The sequence below is a fragment of the Euprymna scolopes genome, chromosome 33 (genome assembly GCF_053919585.1).
Source record: "Euprymna scolopes isolate OS-2025 chromosome 33, ASM5391958v1, whole genome shotgun sequence".
Classification (NCBI taxonomy): Eukaryota; Metazoa; Mollusca; class Cephalopoda; order Sepiida; family Sepiolidae; genus Euprymna; species Euprymna scolopes.
This window is the reverse complement of record NC_136514.1, coordinates 62161889-62187200: the sequence shown is the minus strand read 5'-3', so window position 1 is coordinate 62187200 and position 25312 is coordinate 62161889. Positions and strand designations below refer to the sequence as shown.

The following is a 25312-nucleotide window of genomic DNA, read 5'->3' as shown; positions in this document are numbered from 1 at the left end:
TTCTTTTCATTTTCTCATTGTTCCTTTTTTAAAAAAGCTGAGTTTTCAGAGCGACGAAGTTCACGCATGCGAACGAGATCTTAATCTTAACTTTCGCTTTCATTTTCTTATCGATACATGAACAAAATATTTTAAAAGTGATTTTATCATTAGAAGATAATCGATTAATATTGCTATATCGATAACCCGTTTCTCTACGTGAAGGAAAATAATATATCCGCTATCAATGTCTTCAATCTCGTTCGAGGAAACCTTTTCGACTTGTGGCATAAAAATACAAAAGTATGTGAAAGCCCTCAAGTAATGTTTGCAAAAATACACTCGCGTATGTTTCATAGTGCATGTGATTCTATTTGATAAAATTCTATCATCGATAAAATGAAAAGTTCAAGGCACTCGTCGTTCAGTGAAAATGTGCTATCTTGGCTGATTTATAATGTTTATACTTATATGGCATAGCATAGATAGACGCTGTTTGTAATAGTCAGGGCTACGTCGACGACAATCAGTCCAGCAGCGACTTTGTTGCTTTGGGTTGAAATATGATACTATTAAATCCTTGGAGGTCCACTGTCACAGGCTTTACCATGTCTCTTATAGCTAATCACCGGAGGCGTTTCGCTGAGTAACATCGACGCGGTTTCTCGAGCATTTTTGTTTGCCAGAGTACAGTCCAACTTGTGCGATGGTATTTACAAAATATCTTGCCAAAGAAACAAAAAATACAAATCTATGATATGTCCTCGACAATCAGTCCGACGAAGTCTAGACCATTTTGAATGAAGTGTATGGTCCTATGTCCTGTGCAGTTCTAGGAGGCCCTGCCTCTAAGATTTAGCTTATTACTCTTTGTAAAGGATTAGTTTATTTCTCATCTGAGCCGCGATTGTTGTGGTTGCTCATACTTTTTGTTTTTAGGCCAGAGTGTTCTTGTGTCAAATGTTCCCGCCGTGGAAAGGAAATAGACATAGCGATATACCCCACACTGGTTGGAATGTGAGGATGATTTCCCCGAAGCTGCTACGTTTTTTTTTTTTTTTTGGCCGAAGTATCCGTTTATCAATGATCGCCACAGAATCTACATCTACCCGTAAAAGATAACGTCATTTTATCGAAATCAGACTTCTCAGGTCTGTCGTGTTCTCTATATGCGTATGCACATATGCTAAGGATACTGCATAATGTGTGTGACTCTCTCACATGTGCAGACGATAAAAAAAGTACTGTGGCAGTACAGATCTGATGTGATATGAATCACACAATGCGGGGTTTGTACAAACCAGTCAACGACATTATGAAGCTTATCTATGAATGATGTACTTAACACACGTAATATTTCAGTAATTTTTATTATTATTATTGTTATTATTATTATTATAATAATAATAATTATTATTATTATTATTATTATTAATAATAATAATAATAATAATAATAATTTATTTGGCATAATACAAGTTTAAATTTCAGTCTCAATAATAATTGAAAGATAGAATAACGTTAAAATGCGGATATTAACAAACGGTTCCTAATAATGTTTTCATTGAAATTTAAAAATAATTCAAATTATATCTCCGTAAATTTCTTTCACATTGAAACGCGCTTAGATTTTATGCATTACTCTTAATTGAAATTAGTAATTCGATATATTTTTTTAGTTGTAAACCAATGTTTTAAGTTTCATTAAAATCCGAAATAAATTTGAATTCTCCAAAATAAGCCAAGGCACACACTTCTATGGTGTGAACTATGAGAAAATATGCAGTTAAATATTTTAGTGGTTTTACTTTTATTTTAAAACTCGAAATAGGTTTTATTTTTAGGTAAAAGTTTTTATCGTTGGACAAATCCACAACAACGTACTTTTATAGATTCTAAATCCGTATCATGCAAGCACGTCATTCACCCAGGATTTCATGCCAGACATTCGTAGTGACAGTAGTTATGTGTGATTTGTATATCAAGAACTAAAAGTGCGGATGGTGATTTAAATAGACTGACATGATATTTTTTGGCAACAGTTGTCTAAGTTAAAATCAATTGCCCTTGTTCTTGGCATAAACATCCCAGAAAACTAATATAAATGCGGTTCTACTTACATTTTCTCCAGTTATATTATTTAAAAAATATTTTGCAGGATACTTACCGGGTTTAATTTTGCAAATATCTTTGAGGTGTTGCCTAAAATAAACTCTCAATTTCATCAACCAGTTATCCAGCATCAGAGGTTGCCTGAATGACGTGCATAAATCGCACGAGTAGAGAATCAGCAGGAGCTAGTTGTCGCGCTTTCATCGTGCCATAATTTGTTGTGCATAAATAGTAAAACGGTCAAAAACATTCAACTCTAAAAACTTTGGCATCTGTCCTTACCGGGTGACAGAAGAAATACTGCACTTTGATCCTAGTCCAAATCCCAATGCAATTATGATTGGGATCTCATTAAAGGTAATTTTTTCACGTGAAAAACTTACCCTCCACCCAAATGTCCCTGGTGTGATGCTATTTTCAAATGAAGATGATCAATCGTCAAAGTAACGGGAAGATGCTGCAACAAAAACCTTTTTTTATTTTTCTATCAAGATGATGAAGTAGATTTCGAGTGTTGCTACATTTTATTTTTTTTATAAACAATTGATTTCTGTTACGATTTACTGATTTTTGTCTTTTGTTTTTGTTTGAATTCCAGCCTGCAATATTTTCCAAGTCTGAAAGAAAAGAAAGGAATAATAAAAGGGAGGGGGGAAAAGACACGATTTATAAACTGAAGTAATCGACCGAATACCGGATTAACAAAAACTAAATACAGGTAAGTGTTGATTCCTATTTCATATATATATATATATATATATATATATATATATATATATATATATATATATACATATACACTAGCGTCAAAAACTACCGGACACAATTTTTAAACCTAATATTTGTTAGAAATAACCACTGTGAAAAGCTAAAATATTGACAACTGGTAGTCGTTATTATCCATATTAACATACTAAAATTTGAATCATTTGCAAAAGATAGAAAAATAAAAAATATTTAAAAAATAATAAATAAAAATATTTTCAAAATAAAACCGTCCAAAACTAAGGGAGAAAATTGAGAAAAACAATGTAAACAGTATATTATATTCAATTTTTTTATTTTCTCTAAAGAATAAGTCTCACTTAGTCATTTTTCATCGTTGCATCACCCGTCACTATGGCGAAACGCCAAAAACTTGATTACTCTGTGAGACAAGCTATTGTGAAGCTACACAAGGAAAAACACACCATTAGAGAGAATTCAGAGAAAGTGTAACGTTCAATAGTATTGTAGATAGGGTTGTTAAATCCTACAATTATACTGGCAAAATAGTGCTTTTAAAACCGGCAGACCCCGCAAAACTTCGGCAAGAGAAGATCGAATAATGCAGTGTATGTCATTAAAGGACCGTTTTAAGTCTTGCACATAAATTAAAAGGGTTATGAATAGTACCTTATGTGTTAATGTGTCAAGACAGACTGTTTCTAGACGACTGCAAGAAATAGGGCTGTTTAATCAAACCTCAGGGAAGAAACCACTTGTTAGTTCGAAAAATAAGAAGAAGAGTTTGCAAACAATTTGGACATATGAAAATTGGGCAAAAGTATTTTTCAGTGATAAAAGCAAGTTTAATTTATTTGGAAATGATAGAAAAACAATGTAAAGAGACGTATTGGTGAAAGATTATAAGTGTAACGTGTACTAAGAAAACTGTATAAACACCGTATAAAAACAACACTAGCGAATAAATACTGGGAACTCAAAGAAAGCGGACATTCGCCGGTAGTCGAATGGAAAATAATAAGACAAGCTACCACGTGCAGACATTTAGACGACCCATGTAAATTATGCCTCCATTAAAAATTTGCTATCCTGTACTTTAAAGAACCCCAAAATCTATTAAACCGTAGACGAGAAATAGCAAACAACTGTGTTCACCAAATAAAACTTACTCTAGGATAGCGATACAAAATAGCTTTAAAACTAACAATAACAATAGAAAACAAACAAATAAACAAATTAAATAAACATGAATATACATAAACGATCACACATATATGTATATATATGTATATATATGTGCATGTATGTGTGTACACATAGGTATATTTTTATATATATAAAAAAAGGAAAACGTCTACCTTAAATCACTAACCTAGTTCTAAAACAGATCCTTTGTTCGATAAAATGCATGCCCATTGGCTGATAGGAAGGGGCGCGGTGGATACTAGAAAGCTGATTGGCTAATTAAAAATCCTCAACATATATAAAAACAAGAAACAACCACAGAATTCGCGCATAAGCCTGACGAATCCTATAGTGGATGAAACGCAGAATATTCAGTGTAGCTTAATCGCCATATATATTTTATAAATTACTAACTAGCTCTACCTACGTATTGAGCACTTTTGAAGTAAATACTTAAAGTTTACGCATAAATGTATACTTTCGTATATTAAATTTATGTGAGTAAATGAAGTAGTTATATATATATATATATATATATATATATATATATATATATATATATATATATATATATATATATATACCCAAAACCTCTGGCTTTGGTGGAGTTTAAAATGATCTGAAACAACAGCAAATAGAGACTTAATTCCAAATATTTCTCAATAGTTATATCTCCTCTTTTTTAGAAATAGTGTATGATTATGAATATATCCAATATCAACTAATCTTTATACACTGTGAAATTTACTTTATGTATGAAAGCCAAAAAAGAGAGATATAACATTCAGGAAATATTAGGAATCAAGTCTTCTCTTCCTGTTATTTCAGATCATTTGAAACCATAGCAGCAAGTTTTAGTCTCCCCTTCTATAAAGGCTAGAGGTTTTAGGGAAATATCGGATATTTTGTAATTCATATGCAAAACTAGTAAAACAAATGACTATGATTGAAATATTTTATGGCTGAAAATGAACCAAAAATAGGCTCTGGATGATGGATGATCCCCTTAATGTGCGACCTTAAGGCAAAATATCACATAATCTCCTACACAATTCAGGTTATTCGATTGCAAATGAACCTTCTATTTGTTAAATTCTGATCAGTTGTCACTGATATTTGAAACTTATAAAATTGCCAAAATGTGACAAATCTATCTATTAATCAATCATCAATCAATCAATCAATCAATATATATATATATATATATATATATATATATATATATATATATATATATATATATATATATATACCCCAAACTTTGGCCTTGATAGAGGGGAGACAAAATCTTGCTGCCATGGTTTCAAATGATTTGAAATAATAGCAAGGAGAGACTTGATTCTAGATATTTCTTATATGTTAAATCTCCTCTCTTTTAGAAATAGGTTACGATTATGAATATCTCCAGTAGCAAATACGCCTTATACACTGCGAAATTTACTTTATGTGTAAAGACTAGGTTGCGTGGCGTTTCTCTTACTTATATATGCATGTTTATGCGTGTGTATATTTGTATATAATCTAATTTGATTACATATGTAAAATATAAGCAAAATATTTTCCGTTCAAGTAAAAATCTATATATTAAATAAAAAACATTTCTAATAAAAATTGTAAAATTGTTATTGATTTTAATCGATAAAGATGCGTAGGACGAATAAAAATCGAATTTTAAAGAAAACGATATAACAACAAAAGTGAATGACGACAAAATTACAACCAGTCTCTTTTTTTCTCCGATCTCGAAAGTAACTTAGTCTCGAGTGATTTTTATATTAATTAGTTACCACTTGCCAAGGTCAAAAGTAAGTGAAGAATAAAGGTTGGTCTGAGCAAAAACAATACCCTTAGAGAATTGCAAACGATGAATAGAATAGCCAACGTTTTATTAATTAGCAAGTATTTGTGAACATGTGCCGTAATAGAAACTGACTCGAAGTATTGTGTTTCACATAAAGTATAACACGATCAGCCGGTCACTAGCGTGAGACTGGCTTCAGGTGTTACACTAATTGTCTTAGAAGTGGTCTCATGAAGATGTGAAGATGGCCAGTCATTAGGGTCTGTAAGAAGAAAATCACACCTGAGATGTTGGATGTGGTTGTGGCTCCTTTATTTTTTCAAGATGACCTCTTTACCCTGGTGGCATTCTTGTTGGAATTTTTTTTCTTCGTCCTCCGGACCAGTTCGTTGTTTGATGGAGGCGTTCATGGCAGACTCAATGAAACACACAACACGACACAATCGTAATATTTATGAGAAATCTTAACTATTTTATTTCTATACATAAAAATATTACAATATTTTACAATGTTTTACAAAAAGGACTAAAAAACATTAATACTTAAACTTTTAAAATTATTAGCTACATAGATAGTGCTGATGGAAAGAGATTGCCCCCCTCTTGTTCAGGGAGAGACAGAAACACGCGTGCTTATCCCATGTTGCCCGGCAGAAAAAAAGAGTCGATCTAGAAAGGGAATTCTGGGATTGCATTTCTTTGTATCTCTACGCTTATTGCCAAATCACCACCCGGCCATGCTATAGAGTGTATTAGCAATCGTGGCACTAATATATAGTGACACATAAGAGGTTCTTGAAAAATATGTCTATGGAAGTTTACAAATTCCTTCATCCTATATTCAACTCATGTAAAATAATTTTGCTAATAAAATAGAGTATATGGCATATAGAAACGAAGAAATCATGTATTATATAACATACAGCAACGTTTGAATAAATAAATGATTTATTTATGGAAGTCATTGCGATGGGCAAGCGATTACTGACAAAGATATAAGGAAATCCTGTTGAAATACAATTCTCCAAACAAAATTAAAAAGAATAAACTTATTTTCTTTGAAAAGAAAAAAATTAAAATAGAACTACGGAAGTATGAAGAAAATCGAATTTAGCACGAATGCGTCATTTTGAAAGGCGCGTGAAAGCACGAACCTTTAACATAATTTGGAATGAATGGTGGTAAAGGGAAAGGTGCAAGGGAAGGAGAACGTTGTCTGCAACTTGAAGTATCAATTATGTTTTTTATTAAACAGCCAACAAAATACCCGTCCCAAGTCTGGTATTTTGATAGTTGATGAAATTAATTCTCATCTTTGGCTTATTGGCGAAATGCAAAGTGTAGAATCTGTTCATATGCTTTATGCCGACTCATTTGTCTTCTAAACTGAATCAATTTTTTTTTTATCACAATCCAGTTCCCTTCTTTAGAGGCTGAATGTTCATCATATTTTAAAACGACCTTGTGTCTACCTCTGCCTTTGTGTGGAGCTATGTAAATAGGACTGTTCATATTCACTGATGAAGACTAAAATCAAGATATGTATGTATATTTATATATGTGCGTATATATATGCATATGCGATTGTGTGTTTATATATATATATATATATGTATGTATATATACTATGCATATACGTTCATATATATACATATATATATATTTCCGTGGAAGTATATTTTATAATATATACCAATCCTTATTAAAGAAGCTCAATGTGATTACAGAGCAATATAGTTAATAAATGACAAAAAACTATTTTCCAAAGTTCATGATGTTGACCCTCTTATAATTTATTTCTTCAATTCAGTTGACGTTTACAATTCTTGACAGTATCTGCTTCGTAGCTCAAACTCCATCACTTAATTATATCAATTAATGAATCGAATCTATTTTGGCCTTAACTCATCAGAAGAAATAGAAACAATCAATCCGTCACAAGAAAATAAAGTGTGTTTTGACATGATTAAAATCCGAAAATTTCAGGAGAATCTGTAAATAACTTATAAGTTATTTACAGATTCTCTTCAAATTTTGTTTCCATTACGTCATTAACTCTGATGAGTTTAAGGCAAAATAGATTCACTAATTGATATAATTATTTAGTGATTGATTTTGCACTACGAAACAGATACTGTCAAGAATTGTAAATGTAAACTGAATTAAAGAAATAAATTAAAAAATAGTCAACATTATGAACTTTGGAATATAGTCTTTTGTCACTATATTATATTCAGTACACACACACACACGCATATATATATATATATATATATATATATATATATATATATATATATATATATGTGTGTGTATATATATGATCTTATGGTTAGAATCCTATCCCAAATTTTTTATCATAATTTATTTTAATTCTATAAAAATAGTTAAAATCTTTGGGATAAGTTTTAAGGAGCTCAAAAAGAACTTAAATTTTGTTTCATTTGTGTCAAATGATGATGTCACACAAATCATGCAAATTTGAAATATTTGGATTTTCAGATGCAAGGTTGTATCCATTTCACACACTAACAATCGTTTACAATAATCTAAAGAAACCGAAATTTGTTGGATCTTCATTAATTGCTATGGTTGTAATTACATAAAAAGTTCAGTTATGCAAATTAACACTAAAGTTTCTTTTTTATTAAAATATTAGTCCGTAATATCTTTATAGACTGCTTAAACAAACACTAAAATTAAAACCTATACAATCTGATTACAACAATAAAATAGAAAAAAAGATTTATCGTAAAATTTTTTAGCTATCATCGCCCATCTAGCATTTAATATCATTTAGGAAAATAAAGAATTTTGTTTTTTCGCCATGATTAATAGAATATAGAGGACAATTTTTATTATAATCAATGATTATTCACTTTAGTTCACAGCGTTCAGTTGTTTAAAACTGGATAATTTTGTTAAATAAAAAACTGCGTAGACACTTCAAATTTAAAAGAAAAATAACTTTGGTTAGATTTTCATTCTCTGTAGGCGGTATTTGAATCAAAAGGAAAAAAAGAAAGAGGAAATGGGTTTTCAGTGCAGCTCCATTGCTTAATAAACAGTGAAAGCAAGCAATCGGTTATCGGTAAAAATCGATATTCCTTTTTCCTTAAAAAATATTTAAAATCAGATTAAGATTTTATTGATTAAAATGAATAAAACACGATATCTTACGGAGATCAACTGTTTGCAATGATTGGCTAAAATAAAGTTGAGTGCAAGAATTTAGACCGAGGCAGTAAAATAATGCAGTAAATCACAAGAGGGCTCTCATTGGTCCAAACAATGTAGTGGATTACAAGAATAGTGATTAATCAAAAATAATGTACTGGATTATAGTAGGACTCTTATTAATAGGGTATGCCACTATAACACTATCAAAGTTGAGATTTGTAGGGATGTAGATGTTTAAGTACAATTAAATCTCTTTGCCTTAAAAAAAGAAAAAAAAGAATGAAACAAAAAGACACCTTCTTATTTTAAATGCGCAGCATTTATTTTTAACAAAAACAAGGTGAATGAATAAAGATCCGATCGGTGAAAGTTCTTTCGAAATCATTATCATTAAAATGTTAGATGAAAGTCCTTCGTGGAATCAAGGAGTTTAGATGGTTAAAGTCCTGTATGAAAATAAGGAGATTATTTTAAAGTCTGTTTTATCTGGCGAAGTTCACCTTACTTAAAAGTCCCATGAGGAAAGTAATTCGTGAGGAAAGTAATTTGGTGTTATTAATTAAAAAGTGTGAAGAATGGATTCGTGTGTGCATAAGTGATATTTGCGTGTCCGCGTGGCGTGTGTCATCATGGTGTTGACGGCTTTGGCAGCAACGATGTTGTGAAGACGAGAGGTATGTTCTCGTGTGTCGTCGAAGCGAGAAGAAAGGAAGAAGACTGAGGAGGTAATAGATTTACTGAAAACTATACCAGAAGAAAGGAAGAAGACTGAAGTGACTGAATGAAGGGAATGAATTGAATTAATTGAATTCACCCTACAAGACTGTTTGATGTGTTTTTATACATTTTGGGCCGGCTCCAAAAACAAGATTACTACTGCTGATATTTTGGTTTTTGGAAAAGCGTTAAAAAGACAATCTTCTGAATTTTCTCATTGGTCGCTTCTGTCACGTGATACTGTCGCCAACTGCGTCCGCCAGAAATATTTTCATTTTACTTTTGTTGTTGTGAGAAAAGTGAGTGGGCGTATTTGAAATTGTGCCGTTGCTGGAAAACTTATTTTTGTGCAAAATGCGCAGGGGATATGAAATGAATAAAGGTTTCTTTATTTGCGCACGAGCGCGCGCGCGTGTGTGTGTGACTGCACAGATCTCACTCATAAAGCTGTGCCAGATGTCGGACTCTGAAAGCGATTACGTTCTTTGCAATTGCACAGGTCGCCGAGTTTAATAAGGCTGAAAATTCAGAAACCGGGCATTTTCGGGAAATACACTTTTCACCGACTAGTGACTCCGCCGCGTTTTTGCTGTACAGAAGAGTTGATTAATCCGAAGCCGTGACTCTTTTGTTGTAAATTCTCTTTTAGACTGATCGGTTCCCGATGCTTTCGATATAGGAAGAAATTTTGTTAAACATTCCAGTAGAAATAAAATAAAAAACCTCAGCAATCGAATAGTCTACACTAATAAGCGTATATCCTGCGATGTATTAACAAGATTATGAAGATTTGTTAATAAAAAACGAAATAGTAATAAAAAAAAAACATGTTAGTGCATACTTTTTTTTTTAATTCTTTTCCATTTCTTATTGTGATGGCTTGAGAGACGGAGGGGGTAGTCAATGTTCTCTCTCGTTTGGTAGTTATCCAAACGGGGTTCTCACTATTGTAAACCACGGGTTTCAAGCTATTGGTTTCGTCGCACCAAAGTTGTTTACTCAGTGAATTCTCACTGAAAACTCTTTCTCGGCAATTCCTGGTTTATGGTTGGACTTTGATAAGAACTAATTAGTTGGTCACTTTTTTAACCTGTTTCGCTTGATGTTGCCTAGGTGTTCTGAGGTCAGTCACGAGGAGGGAGTTCCGCATGGACTCTATATTTCTTGCTAATCGGAACGTTTCCATCATTTCTATTTCTATCTTTCTTTTTTGAAAATTGCTCGTGTATCTCTTTTAATACCAAAGTAGATGTGTGGAGACAAGGGATCGCACTCATCCTCAATAATCAATCAAGAGAGCTGCGTCACACGCTGGCTCGTAACCATTGCTAAGACTGGTATTAAGGGGAAGGTCAACACATGTCATCCCATGAGTGCAGCCAGGATCTCAAAATGTAAATACTATAATTTTTAATAAGAACTCCTTGCACCAGGTCCGGTGCTAAAGTGAAGCCAAAACAATTATCTTACCTCACACTAACTAGTCAATGAGAACTCTAGCTGATCAGTATAATATTTAGAAAAAAAAATAAAGGAAAATGACAACCAAAGTTATAGTCCGTTGATTGAGGATAACTCCCTATGCCCAATTTCTGATCGAATAGGGTTTATTCAGCAATAATTTTCGCTTTACTCGTAACTTCTTTGTCTGACTTGTCATAAGCTAGCTGATCATGTTGTTACATGATAAGGGCTGTCCCCTTTTCATGTAAGTATAAAAATAGAGAGATTTAGTTAAAATGAAAATGAAATGGAATAGACGAAATTCGAACCTCGTAATTTAGGTTTAGAAATAGATTGCGAGAGAGAATTAGAAAATGAAATGTAAAAACAAACCATTGTTTAGCTTAGAGATAAAATAGTTTTAAGAAAAGGAATGTGCATTTTTTAATTCTGTTATTAAATTGAAGTGAAGAATGCAACTATAAGATAATTTAATAAACATGTTTTTAACATATTTGAAATATAGGTTACTGGAAATATAGGTTAAAATTCCTTTTGTAAACAAAGGAAAAGTGTTGGACACGCATTTCCAGAACACGTGAAAGAAGACACATGTTTTAACATGTGTATGACGTCATGGAAAATGGGAAGTTCTCGATATAGTTAGAAACTTGAGAGTTAAGCAGAGAGAGTTTGAGGACGAAAGACGACAGTCTGGAGTCCAGAGATGGACAGTCGGACGTCCGGAAGCGAGGCGGTCACCTTTGAAACATAGAATGTAAAACTTTGAATTCTTGACTAAGAAAACCACCGACCGGTCGAAGAAGAAATAAACCCATCATGTGTTTTTATAAACGTCATCTTTGTGTTGTAATTCTACCAAAAGGTAAAATGAAATTGTCATTATATGTCTTATATATACTGTGTTTTAAAATGTCTTCACATACACCATTTCTCTACATCTCATATCTACAATGTGAACACTAAGACTGTCTCAACACTGTCTCCTCACTCTAAGAGCTTCTATTACACTTCTAAGTATGAACATTTTATATATATGAATCTCTTCATAACAACATCTCTCTTAATAAGACTCTCTAAGACTCACTTTTGATAAGACTTCCTAACAACGAACGATAACAACAACAAGCAGAATAATAATAATAATAATAACAATAATAATAATAATAATAATAATAATAATAATAACAATAATAATAATAATAATAATAATGAATATATATAACAATGTCACAGTACTGTGTGTTCCTTTGTCATGATACTATTCTTTCAGATATTATCACCTTTTTACTTAGTGATAGTTTAGTGTCTCTTCTGTTTTATGAAAATATTTTTCTATGAATTACTTTCTGATTAGAGCGATATGATACTGTATGTTAGTTCGTCATGATACCAACCTCCCAGGCATTATCTTCTTTGAGGAAGTAGTATATTAGTAGTATAATTTTTCGACATATATTCTCACAACTAGCTTAAGTACCCGGCGTTGCCAGGTTGTATTTGATTTATTTGAATATTCCGTTTTCATACATAATCATCTTATTGATTAAACGAACATTAACTCACTAGCAGGACCTGTGGAAATTCCACAGAGGCATTTTTCATATGTAATATATTGCTGCTGGGAATTTAGTGGGCGTTCAGCATGAATGAAACACTATCATATTATTCTAGCCCTTTTGTTAAAGCTGTATCGCCCCCTTACTAAAATAATAACGTTGATATATTGTTTGGGCTGATTATTTCACTACAAACACAATAATCAATAAACTCACATTTCATCACTTTTCATAATTTTTGGATATGTTTCTACAATTTCTACAATCATTTTCATAATTTTGCCCCACATTATCGTCCACCTTACTAAAATAATAACTTTGATATATTTCCTGGGCTGCTTATTTCATTACAAAAACACAAATCAATTAACTCACATGTCATCATTCTACATAATTCTTGGAAATGCTATTAATTTCGACACTAATTTTTCATAATTTAAACCAACATTATCGCATTCTCCTTACTAAAATAATACCTTCGATATATAGTCTGTGTTGATTATTTCAATACAAACAAACCAATCACTTAACTCACATTTCATCATTTTTCGTAATTTTTGGATAGGCTATTAATTTCGATAATCATTTTTTCATAATGTAAACATACATTATTGTCTTGCCCCTGTCTAAAATAATAACTTTGATATGTTTTCTAGGCGTATTATTTAATTACAAACACATTAATCAATTAACTCACATTTTATCATCTATATATATAAATCTCACCTGTCTTTTAGTGTGTGCATGTATATATGTATGTATGTATGTATGTGTGTATGTTCGATTACTCTTTCGACAGACCCAACAAAAATTGACAAACTTGATATCGTTTTATAGTTCAGACCTTCGGAAATATAATATGGAACAATTTTCCCGAACGGTCAAGTCTAAGTTGGTCATTTGGCCGGTTTTCTGCATTGGGGAGGTCATAAGATTTAGTGAAATCTTTAACTACATAAAACTGTTGCTAATATTTGAAAAAATGCTGACTAATGACCGGATGTGACGTTATCTCCCTTTAATGGCGACTTTTAATACTTACACTAACCGCTTTCGAAAGGTAACTTGATATTATAACTCTTTTTAGTTAAATATTCTTTTTCCAGTCGAAAATTGGTGCCAACGTAATTATCTCATTTCAAAACGTAAAACCCCACATTTGCACGAAAATCCAAGAGGGAAAAATAAAATTATAAGTAATTGAAAATAATTACCGACGAGGATCGAGTTGCTATATTTTAAAATGTAAACAATGCATTTCTCAATCGTTCAATCGTCCGAGTCGTAATCCAAAACATTATAGAAATGCGTATAGGGAGAGGAAATGGGGGAGGCAGAATATGAGTTAATCAACGTTTGTTCCTCTAAAGCCTTATACTTACAGATTTTATTATTATACGAAATGTGAGTTTATGGATTTAGTGAGATCCAAGGCATAATCTCCTCCTTATTTTCAAGTGGATGATAGTCTGACGTGTACAATTCAAATGATGACGCCATTAACTTCTGTTAAAAAAGATGCATATGATATATTCATGATGTACTATAGTGACAAAAGATGTCATATTCCAAAAATCACATTGCTGAACTGCTGATACCAAAAAATCAGTTAAATGAATCACTGCACGCTTTATTTCATGTATATTTTTAACAGTGGGGTGTGGGACATTGTCAGTCCCGGAAATGGCAGAAACCGTTTACGAGTTAACAGTACTATATTTCATGTATATTTTTAAGAGTGGATTGAGGGATAAGGAGTCAGTCCCGGAAATGGCAGAAACCGTTTACGACTTAATATTACTATATTTCATGTATATTTTTACCAGTGGGGTGGTGGATATGAAAACATTCCCGGGAATGGCGGAAACTGTTTACGAGTTAAGATTACTATATTTAATGTATATTTTTAACAGTGGGGTCGAGGATATTAAGTCAGTCCCGGAAATGGCAGAAACCGTTTACAAGTAAACATTACTATATTTCATGTATATTTTTAACGGTTGGCTTGGTTATATTAAGTCAGTCCCGGGAATGGCAAGAACCATTTACGAATTAATATTACTATATTTCATTTATATTTTTAAGAGTGGGGTTGGGGATATGAAACCAGTTCAGGAAAGGGCAGAAACAGTTTACAAGTTAACATTACTGTATTTCATGTATATTTTTAAGAGTGGGGTGAGGGATATGAAGTCAGTCCTGGAAATAGCAGAAACCGTTTACAAGTAAACATTACTATATTTCAAATATATTTTTAAGCGTGGGGTGGTTGATATCAAGACAGTCCTGGAAATGGCAAAAAACTTTTATGAATAAACATTACTCTATTTCATGTAGATATTAAACTGTGAGGCGTGGATATTAAGTCAGTCCCGGAAATGGCAGAAACCGTTTACGAATTAACAGTACTAAATTTCATGCATATTTTTAAGAGTTGGGTGAGAGATATGAAGTCAGTCTCGGAAATGGCGTAACCATTTACAAATTAACATTATATTGCATGTATATTTTAAGAGTGGGGTGGTGAATATGAAGTCAGTCATGAAATGGCAGAAACCATTTACGAGCAAACATTACTATATTTCATATATATTTTTAAGAGTCGGGTGAGAGATATGAAGTCAGTCCCGGAAATGGTAGAAACTGTTTACGAGTAAACATTACTATATTTCATGTATATTTTTTTTACAGTGAGGTGGTGGCTATGAAGTCAGTCATGGAAACGTTTAAAAGTTAATATTATTATGAAATGTGAGTTATTTGATTGATGGGTTTGTAATGAAATAACAGCCCAGACAATGTCTCAAAGTTTTTATGGTGGACGCGATAATGTGGGTTAAAATATGAAGGATTATTGTCGAAATGGGTAACATATCCAAGAATTATGAAAAATGATGAAATGTGAATTATTTGATTAGTATATTTGTAATGAAATAAACAACCCAGACAATGTATCAAAGTTATTTTAGTAAGAGGGGTGACAATAATGGGGGTTGATCATAAAAATGGTTGTTGAAATTAATAACATATCCAAAACTATGAAAAATTATGAAATGTTAGTTATTGTATTGGTGTGTTTGTAATGAACCCAGACAATGTATCCAAGGTGTTATTTTAGTAAAAGGGATGCGATAATGTGGGTTAAATCATGAAAAATGATTGTCGAAATTAGTAACATAAGCAAGAATTATGGGATTTAACGAAATAGGTCCAAATATATACTAGCAGAATACCCGGAGTCACTCGGGATTGAATGAGATACATGCAAATGTATGCTAGCAGAATACACGGGTGCTTGGGATCGAATGAGATAGATGCAAATATATACTTGCAGAATACCCGGCGTTGACTGGGATTGAATGAGATTGATTTAAATATATACTAGCAGAATACCTTGCATCGCCTAGGATTTAATGAGATTGATGGAGATGTATACTAGCACCATCTAGCGTTGCCCGAGATTGAATTAAATAGGTGAGAATATATACTAGCAAAATACCTGGCGTCGCTTGGGATAGAATGAGATAGGTAGAAATATATATTAGAAGAATACCTTGCATCGCCCCGGATTGAATGAGATAGGTGGAAATATATAGAAGAAGCATACCAGGCATCGCCCGGGATTTAATAAGGCAGGTGCAAATAAATACTAACAGAATACCTGGGATCGCCTGGGATGTAATGAGATAGGTGCAAATGCATAATAGACAAATACTTGGCTTCGCTCGGGATTGTATTAGATAGCGACACATATACACTAGCAGAATAGCCAGCGGTGCTCAAGATTGAATGAGATAGATGAGAAAATAGACTAACACTATCTCCGGCGTCGTCCGTGATCGAAGGAGATTGATGGAAATATATGTTAGCAGAATTCCTGGCGTTGCCCGGGATTGAATGAGATAAGGGCAAATATATACTAGCAGAATAACCAGCGTCGCTCTGGATTAAATGAGAGTGGTAGAATATAAATTTGTACCGGAAATGGCTTAAACAATTGTCTATCTCAAAATTACTTTATTTGTGAAGTCGATTCAGGATATGGCTGAAACAGTTTACGATCTCAAAATTAGATCAATACATATATATTGTTGGTTTGCTATGAAAGTTTACTAGTCCAGTTTCTGTAGAGGGTGATCCATATTTAAAATTTTTTTTTTTATGTTATCATCCGGGAATGATGTGATGGCTGTAGTGGTGAGTAGAAAGAAACATGATTATATTAATTTTAAACGCGCTCTTGTAGTTGTATTTTGGGGGATGGGTTGAAGAGAGTAATGTCCGTTTTGGGGTGAAAAACTTTTCATATATGTATTTAAATTACCCGTTTTAGTGTAAGTAAAATTAGTTTGAATATGTGTTGTATATTACCCGTCCTTGCAAAGGTAAACTTATTTCGTATACATGCTGTACATTATCTACCCTAAGTAAGGAACAATTATTCTATACGTGTAATACCTACCCTAGGTGGGTAAAACATTCTTTTGCGCAAAATAGCAAATGATACATAGACATTAATAATTCCTCTCTCCTAAGAATAACAAATATATTCAAAATCAAATTAAATTTTCTCATTGTTTATACGATCCCAAGCTACGCCGGGTAGACCCACTAGTTTTTCATGATTCTTGGATATAGTGCTAATTTCAATAATCATTTTTCTATAATTTTAACCCGCATTATCGCCTCCCCTTACAAAAATAATACTTTTGATACATTTTCTGGGCCGATGGTTTGATTACAAACACACCAATAAATTAACTCACATTTCATCATTTTACATAATTTTTGGATATGTTACTAATTTCAACAATATTTTTTTATAATTTTAACTCACCTTTTCGCTTCCCCCTTACTAAAACAATAATTTGATATATTTCCTGAGCTGATTATTTCATTACAAACACACCAATCAACTCAAATTTCATCATTTTACAAAATTCTTGGATATGCTACTAAATTCGACAATCATTTTTTCATAATTTAAACAACATTTTCGCCCCCTTACAAAAATAATAACTTTTATATATGGTCTGGCCTGATGATTTCATTACAAACACACCAATCACTCGCATTTCATCAGTAACATATCGAAGAATTATACTTCGATATGTTACTAATTTCGACAATAATTTTTCATAATTTAACCAACATTATAGCTTCGCCTTACTAAAATAATAACTTTGATATATTGTCTTGGATTATTATTTCATTACAATAAATTAACTCACATTTAATCGTTTTCATAATTCTTGGATATGCTACTAATTTTGGTAATAACACGTTAGAATTTTAACCTACATTACGGCCCCCATGTTACTAAAAATTGAAATTTTATCATTGCGTAGCTATTGCTTGATGTAATGCCATACGTTTTCGATCGGATTGAGGTCTGGAGATTGTGTAGGCCAATCCAAACACGGACTGGGCTAATTATTTCATTACAAACATACTAATCAAAAACTCACATTTCGACATTTTTCATAATTCTTGGATATGCTACTAATTTCGATAATCATTTTTCATAATCTAAACCAACATTATCGCCCTCTCCTTACTAAAATAATAATTTTATATATTATCTGGGTTTATTATTTTATTACAAGTACATCAATCAATTAACTCACATTTCATTATTTTTTATAATTCTAGGATATGTTACTAATTTTGACCATCATTTTTTCATAATTGAAACCCAGATTCTCGCTTCCCCCTACTAATAGATTAACTTGTTATATTGCCTGAGCTTATTATTTTATTACAAACACATCAATCACTTCCGGGTATTCTAATAGTATATATGCCTCACCTATTTCATCCAATCCTGGGCGACGCCGCGTATTCTGCTAGTATATATCTTCCACCTCTTCCATCTCATACGATCCTGGGCGACATTGGATATTCCGCTACTGTACGTTTTCCAACTATTTCATTCAATACTGGGCGACGCTGGGTACTCTACTAGTATATATTTGCACTTATCTCATCCAATCTCGGGACTGACTTCATATGTCAGGACTTTCTCTTAGTGATCGTCAGGAGCTCATTAATCTCCACTTTTCTGGTTTATCCAATCGAGAAACGGCTGAAGATTGAAATGTGATAAGAAAACGGCACAAAAGACTGTGCAAAAGAACCAAAAACACCAGCAGTGTTCGTGATTCCCCTAAATCTGGTCGTACTAGAGTTACTTCTAACAGGAAAGACAATGCTATCAAGATCCGCAGCCTAAGAAACAGATTTGAAACAGCTCCCCAAATCTAAAATCAGTGCAATCTTGTTAAAAAGTGCTTTCTTTCTACTGTCAAGAACAGATTAAAGGAATGTAATTTTCAAGGATATGTTGCAAGATATAAGTAAGCCAATGATTTCTGTAAAGAACAGAAAGCGCCATCTGGACTTCGTCAGATTCAATGAAGATAATAACTCTTTCTATTAGTCAAAAGTGCTTTTTAGCGACGAAAGCAAGTTTAATAGGTTAGGTAGTGATAATAGGCAGTATGTCCGTTGGAGGAAAGACGGAGAATTTAATCTTAGGTGCTTAGTTTCAACGATGCAAGGTGGTGGAGGTTCAGTTTTGGTGTGGGGCATTATTAGTACAAATGGCCCAGGGCCTATAGTTCGCTTGCAAGGTCGAATTAGGTCGATCAAGTACATTAATATGTTGCCTGAGCATTTTCTACCCTACTTGTGTCGGAATTTGGATGATAATCCCATTTTCATGCAGGGTAATGCTCCCATTCACACAGCTGGCAATGTCAAGAGGTTTCTGGAAGAGCATGATATTCCGTGTTTGGATTGGCCTACACAATCTCCAGACCTCAATTCTATCGAAAACGTACGGCATTACATCAAGCAATAGCTACGCAATTATAAAATTTCAAATTTGGAAGAACTTTGGACAAAAATTAAAGAAAAGCGGGATGCCCTTTTCCCGGAGTATAGCTGCAATCTAATTCAAGTAATTCCCAAAAGATTGCAGACTGTCAAATTGCAGAAGGGTTGTGCTACTAAATATTAACTAGTTCATTGTGTTTATATTGTATTTGTGTTGTATTAATGTCCTAAAGTTACATTTAAATAACAATTTTCCATTGTGCGGATTTTCTTTTTGCCTTCTCAATTCGAAGTTATTTTTTTAAATTGACGTGAACACTAGAATATTTCAATTAAAAGTCAAATATGAACAGGTAAAATTATAAAAGAATAAAAGGCCAATCAATTGAGGTATAGTTTGTTTAAACAGTTACATTAAATTTAGCTTAAATTTGCAGTTTTTAAAGAAATTACAAGTGCGGACTTTCTTTTTGCCGCATGTATATATATGTATATATATATATATATATATATATATTATCTTTTGTTAAGATGTTTCTCAAATAGCACATTAGAAAGACAAAAAGTATTAAATTTATTTTAATTATTTTCTCGCGAGTTTAAACTAAATTTAGCAGCACTTTATGATGGTTCGTCATAAAGCATATATGAACATTTCTTTTGCTGCAAATTCTTAAGCTTTACTAATAATTGTTAATTTCTTTCTTTCCTCTGAAGTGAAGAATCTCATTCTTTGAAACTCCGCGGAATAAGGATATTTTAAATATTATTTCTTGCGTATTTTGTCGAGAAATAATTTTGTTTGTAAATTTTAATCAACAGTCCTAATTTCCTTTCATTATGACAAGCTCTACATTCTATTGTGTTTGTATTCATCTTTTTATTTGGCTGGGATTGCTATATAAATATTAATATTTATATTAGTGTTGATTTTACCCTTGCTTTTATTGGGTAACCGTTTCATTCCTATTGCCTGAATTGATATATATAATATATAATATTGTGTCGAAAAATAAAAAGTTCAAATGGGGAACTTATTAAATGTGCCAAAAGTACGGGGACACTAAAATAAATTTATTAACGTTTAAAAACGATTAAAATATTGGCACAACGAGGGAGAAAAAAAAAACGGGAGAAAAGATTCAATATATATTTATATATATATATATATCATATATATATATATCATATATATATCATATATATATTATATATATATTATATATATATATTATATATATAATATATATATATCATATATATATATCATATATATATATCATATATATATATATCATATATATATATATATATATTATATGTACATTTGTATGCTTTTAAGTGTCTCTGATACAATTGCTATTATTATATGTTAGGATTTGTCTATTACTTTAGTACTGTCTACTTCAAAACTAATAATTTGTTATATGATCCTTACACTGCAAACGCCTAGGTATCAATTTGTATAGAAATACAGTATTTCCAATATTGATCTAAGCAACACGTTTGCAATCAAAATGTTACGTATCTTTGATGGCGAGTGAAAAATTATTATAACGCTTTTTGCTATATTTATCTTTAGCATTGCTTTTCTGTAAAATTATACACCAATTATTGGCGAGAAATGAACACTCAAACATCGCAATTTTCATAAATGCCTCAGGATTTGCTGAAGTAAGAGAAATAGGAATTTTCTTATGAAAATTAACAAATTGGCAAAATACCTTGTCTGTAAAAAAAAAAAAAAAAAGAAAGGAAACAAAACCCGAAAAATAGAAAATACATGTGCATTACTTACGTGTTATCAGTATATTTTGTTTCTATTAATTAGAATTAAATTCTGTATCTGCATTTTTGAGACAAGAATTTACTATTCGTGATATTTTGGTTCTTCGATCTACTGTTATCATTTTAAGTGTTATTTTCACGACGTTTCGATGGATGTAATCTCTGATCTTCTTCATATGTATCTTTTCTAACTCTGGAATCTTTCTATCGAACTTAGGAATCTGCACGAAAATTTCGAAATACGAACACATGATAAAGTACTTGGCTAAATTCAGTTATAAAGTTACACTCTTCTGGAGGTTGAAAGGTAAACACTTACCGCGGGCGACACTCAAAACAACAAATCCGAATTACTCAGGACTTCTGCCCAGTCATAGCTGTGCAATTTTTCTCGTTGAATCATTTGTTTCATTGACGTTGATATGATTGCAATGTTTCAATCAATGTCTCCTTATCACATTCTTGTGTAGTTCGTTGGTTAGATCTTAGATTAGGGATGGGTTCTGGTCTAACCACACCAAAAACCTGTCCTACAGCGAAACTGTCCGTTTATTGATGACTACATAAAAGCTTCCTATTCTCGGGTTGAGTAATTATATTGCCTGCAACTACTCTAACGTAATGCAAAACCTTTTGTGAATAAAAACAAATGGACCATTTTGGGAGTGTCGATCACTGTCTATATAAGTCATTGTTAGATATTGTTGTCGACTGCGCCGACCTCTTGGTCTGCTGCATAGAGCTACTTAATATGAACTCCATTACTGTTGGTTCCATCCCGGCCTTGGGATGGTTGCTGTGAGGATATGTTATACAGCGAAATAATCAGTTTGATATTTATGGTTTATTTATGCGAAAATTATTCTGGAGCACAAATGGCCGCTCGTTTTAATTGTAGCTCTTTCCAACCCTTTGTAATACATTTAAACAGACAGATGAGATTTATATTATAGACTAGCGGGATACTCGGCATTGCCCGGGTGTTTGGAGGTATGTGTGCTGTTAAATAAAATAGAAACCGGGGGGAGGTAAAAGTTGGTAGGATCGAACCCGGAGCCCTGAGGCGAAGTTTGAAAATAAAATCGGCCAGCCAGAATGAGTTCCTATTTACAATGCCTCCCAACGGGACAGAGTTAGACACCAGGGTCGTTTTTTAATGTGGAGAAAAGGAACAAAAATTAAAATTGTCTCAGCCGTGAAGGATTTCTCCTCCACTGACAGAGAACAAAAAATTGAAGTGCAGCATCTGGAGAACAGATACTACACTTTGATCTTGTCCCGAAGGCCAAGAGTTACTGAAAGATGTTTGAATTTATTTAAGTAAGAACCAAATTGACAGATGCGCGTACGGAAGTCGTAGAGCGTGACGACGACGATGACGACGATGTAAGCAATAGCTGTTCAGCGAAGGAGGTCAATAACCAGGTTTGTTTATTATAAGCGAAGTAAAAAAAGAAAACATAAATCGAACGTTAAAACTTAAGCGGGGGGGGGTAATCAACCATCGAAAAAAAAACACCAAAAAACTAACATAAGGCAAACGAACGATGTTAAATGTAAAAATCAAAAAAATAAAAAAGAAAACAGAAAAACGAACACGTGAAAAATGGCTTAAATAAGCCTGTTTCGATATTAAAATTTAAAAAATCGGTGCGTACCCGGGTGTTTTTTGGTGTGTGGTCGGGGGTGGATAAGCGAAGTAAAAAAAAAAAAAACAGAAAAACGAACGTTACGTGAAAAATGGCTTAAATAACACTGGTTCAATATTCAAATTTTAAAAAAATCGAAAAAAAAAACAAAACATCTCACACCACGATTCGAACCCAAAACGTTTAGATAACGATCCAACGCGCTAACCAACTGAACTAACGCGACGTATATGAAATTTAGTCAGTTCTTCAAGTATTTAAAGTAAATCAGGTCATGGCGTCATCTGACGCATGCATAGAACCGGTCGTCGTCACGAGAGGACCGTTTTTGTTGACTCCCAATTATTCTAAAAATTTTACTTTACTTAAAAATTTATCCTACTAGAATGTGTAAAATGGAATTTCATTTAAAAAAATAGAGGGAGAGAGTATGAGAAAAGGAGCAAAACTCCTCTGCTTACCAACTACAACTGAGATATTTTTACAAACAAGAAAATTAAAAATTTAAATTAAATATTAATCAGCTATTTGATCAATTTTCAGTGTTAGGAACTTTCTAACAGAGCTAAGAGATCTAAATGTGAGTAAAATTTAGTTGAAAAATGGAGTAAAAAATGGAAAACTTATTCATAAATATGATGAATTTTTGAGATGGGGATAATTATTTTTTGTGTAACTTTGACTATTATTCTTATCTTTGCTTTTCCACAACATTTCTCTTTCTTATCCTCATCTCAAAAATAGAAATTCATCACATCAAAAAACGGAATGCACCAGGATTTATTAAAAAAAGAAATAGACTTGGTGCTATTTACGGTTTGAATTTCTAACGGCTATGTTCGTTGGGAAAGCAAAAAACCAACATTTTTTGCTATTTACCAATAACATCCAGTGTGAATATACCTGAAGATAGTCGAATGTTACATCGGCCGAAACGTTGTAAAAAAACAACCAAGATAGGAATAATATTTAAAATAATACAAAAAATAATTCTTCGAAAATATTCAAATATTTCCAATATTTGTGAGATTTAAACATAATCCCTAAAATTTGTTTCCCTGGAGTATTTTACAGGAGCTTAATACGGATAAATCATCCCATTTGAAATTTTAAATATAACAAATTTTCCTTTTTAGTCATTAAACTTCAATGAATGAATTGTTAGAATCAAAATTATGTAATGGATTAAAATAAGTTTACCCACGTAAGATTTCCATGCATTCTTCTAGTACGCATATATATATATATATATATATATATATATATATATATATATATATATATATATATATATATATATATATGCCCTCTGGTATTGCCCAGTCCTAAAATTCACTTCCATATGATATTTTAATTAATACAAATTTCGTAATAATTGTATTATGTTTATTCTCTATCGATTATAATAGTGTACTCAATATATAGTAGTGGTTTCAAAAGCAATTTTTTAAAAATCACTAGTGCACCATAAACTAGAATTGAAACCGAAACATATTAATCTATTATTTTTTACCCTCTGAGCTGCACCCATGCGTTGAAAAATAATGTTGTTTAACCTATAAATGCATATTTTCGAATGCGAAGAAGAGCACTTTTAGTCGGTCTCGCCTGCCAAGTTCCATTTTGTAAATTTTTAACTCCTTAGCATATATTTTTACTGGCTGAAAACCAAATCAAATTTTTTCTACAGGTCCAAATCCCATATTTATCAAGCTTCAAGTCTTTATACCAAAAATTGGCAGAAGAGTTTAGTAGAGACTGTTCCTCTGATTGACAGAAAATTTGACACACACATAATACATACATACATACACATAAATAGACACACATAACCCCCATATATATATATATATATATATATATATATATATATATATATATATATATATATATATAAGATAGTGAGAGAGAAAGAGAGATGAGTGATTGTAGCTTAGGTTAATGTAGTTTAATATGACATTTTGTTATATTATTTGTAGCTTTAATCAAATAATAATCGAAGTAGACGCTAGGAAATCAAACATTTTATTGCAGTTGATTTTTTTCTAATCATTATTATTATTATGATTACTGTGTTTCTAAGGATTATCGAGAAGAGAGCAACAAAGAAAATGTTGATCATTTGGATGTAATCGATAAAGTCAGTGTCGAGGATAAGGTTAAAAAATAGAGCAAATTCTTTCTGTTAATCTAGTCAGCTATAATTTGCCAAATCGGATTATCCTCCGATTTTCCCAGCAACTGGTCTCATGACGAAAAACACCAGGAAAACCACCGATTTGATTAAGGCGCAAGGAAATGGTATTAAATTAATT

General features: G+C 32.2%; 1 protein-coding gene across 1 annotated transcript in view; it reads left to right on the top strand.

The window, feature by feature from the left end:
* The window catches only part of LOC145258256 (neuronal acetylcholine receptor subunit alpha-10-like), an 800162-nt gene that overhangs the window by 219165 nt on the left and 555685 nt on the right, over positions 1–25312 (top strand). Inside the window, exon 2 of the mRNA XM_080116238.1 lies at positions 2690–2809. The gene's annotated coding sequence lies outside the window, so the exon portion shown is untranslated. The remainder of the gene's footprint in view (positions 1–2689; positions 2810–25312) is intronic.